Genomic DNA, 2,075 nt, shown 5'->3' with positions numbered 1-2,075 from the left:
AAAGAGCAAATTTCTCTAAAAGAGCTCCACGGGTGCGTCTTTATAAAGACGACGGATCGTCCTTATAAGGATGCCGTTTCACCCGTGCGTTTCTGGGTGCGGTCGTTACCTGGCACCGGGTGATGGTCACGATCGCTGCCTCACGTGTCTGGGCATCAAGCACGCTGAGGTGGCCTTCGTGGATGAGTCATGTTCTCATTGCGGGAAGATGACCATCTCGGAGCTGCGAACCAGGCTCCGCTACTCGCAAGGGGGCGGAGTCCCATTGCTTCTGCCACGATCTGGGGCTCGTTCTGGCGGACAGACGAGAACCACTTGCAGCAGTAGCGCAGGCAGTTTGAGGGTTACAGTGATGGCAAACCCCGCAGGGAACCAACCCCGCAGGGACCATCACTCCTCTTGCTCCTCCGATCCAGTGGAGCGGCCCACGGAACGCGCTGGGACGGTGGCAAAGCCTGAATCGGATCCGGAGATGACAGCTATGATTTCCCAGCCCGCCGAAAGTGTCGGGCTCAAGTGGAAACCTCCACCGTGTCCCGAGCCCTCAAGGCTGGATGATTGGTTTCTCGGGGTGGCTTGCGTTCTCAGCGCCCCGCCCTGGTGCCTTTCTTCCCAGAAGTGCATGACGAGCTCACCAGGTCGTGGACGGCACCTTTTACTGCCAGAAACCGGCCTCCTCCCTCACCACCCTCAACGGCGGTGCAGCGAAGGGGTATTCGGCGATCCCCTCGGTGGAGCGGGCGGTAGCGATGAAATTGTGTCCTAAGTCCGCCTCCTCCTGGCGGGGAGACACCCAGTACTCCCTTCCCGGGCCTGTAGGCATTCGTCTGGTCTAACCGGCAGTGCCTATACGGCTTGCGGGGAAGCTGCTTCCGCCTTACACGCTATGGCGCTACTGCAGATGCACCAGGCTAAGGCACTGAAGGACCTGCACGAGGGTGGTCACCATCCGGAAGTTCTGAAAGAGCTCCGAACCGCCACTGACCTCGCGCTCCGAGCGACGAAGGTCACCGCGAGTTCTCTGGGTCGTGCGATGTCCACTCTTGTGGTCCAGGAGCACCATCTCTGGCTGTATCTGGCAGACATGAGGGACACCGACAAGGTTTGGTTCCTCAATTCCCCTGTGTCCCAGACCGGCCTCTTCGGCGACGCAGTCGAGAGCTTTGCCCAGCAGTTCTCGGCTGCCCAGAAGCAGACAGAGGCGATCCGACACATCCTGCCCCGGCGGGCAGCTGCTGCCTCCACCCGTCCACTGGCTGCAGCGCCCCAGCCTGCTCGTCACCGAGGGCGGGCCCCCACGTCCGCCCCCGCTCCCGCGCCACATCCGCAGCAGCCTTCAGCAAAGCGGCGTCGTGGAGCCCTGTCAAACCTGGCGGCAAGCAGAGAAGCAAGCGACCCTGAGACAGGCGACCCAGTGATGGAGAGATCTGCTCTTCGGGAGATGGTGAACGCACCACTCCTTCCCCGGAGGAGGGCCGGGTGGAGAATCTTTTGTTTCATTTTTTCCTTTCACTACAGTGAGGGTGGCCGATGCCCCTGTTCTGCGGGCAGAGATCGCAGTCCTACTGGCGAAGGATGCGATAGAGCCGGTCCCTCCGGCCGATATGAGGTCGGGGTTTTATAGCCCTTACTTCATTGCACCCAAGAAAGGCGGTGGGTTTACGGCCAATCTTAACGCATCTTCGGGTGCGTCTTTCCTGAAGGTCCATCGCTGCAAACCAATCTCGGGGTCGGACGCACCCGAAGATGCATTTCTGCGTCAACATCCCGTGTTTCCCCGGCAGACTTCTGCCTTTCCAAGAGGGTTACAATTACCTCGAGTTCTCCATATACACCTAAACGGATGCTATATGTGTATTTGCTTCCGAAAACTCCTTCGGGAAGGATGGGGCTTCCGCAGTGTCCCTGGTCCAAATGGAGCGGGTACGTTTTCCCAGTGTTATCCAATCTCACTCAGTAAGGTAGTGCTTTGGAAAATGGTGAGTGGAACTACTTGTCCCAAGCCCTGGCCTACACCAGATAGGGGCGCAGGCGGCTCGCACAGGGCACTGGAAGGGGCAGCACCATGGCGCTTT

Source organism: Sinocyclocheilus anshuiensis, unplaced genomic scaffold, assembly GCF_001515605.1.
Source record: "Sinocyclocheilus anshuiensis isolate Anshui unplaced genomic scaffold, SAMN03320099.WGS_v1.1 scaffold2995, whole genome shotgun sequence".
NCBI classification, from domain to species: domain Eukaryota; kingdom Metazoa; phylum Chordata; class Actinopteri; order Cypriniformes; family Cyprinidae; genus Sinocyclocheilus; species Sinocyclocheilus anshuiensis.
This window is presented reverse-complemented; position numbering follows the sequence as displayed.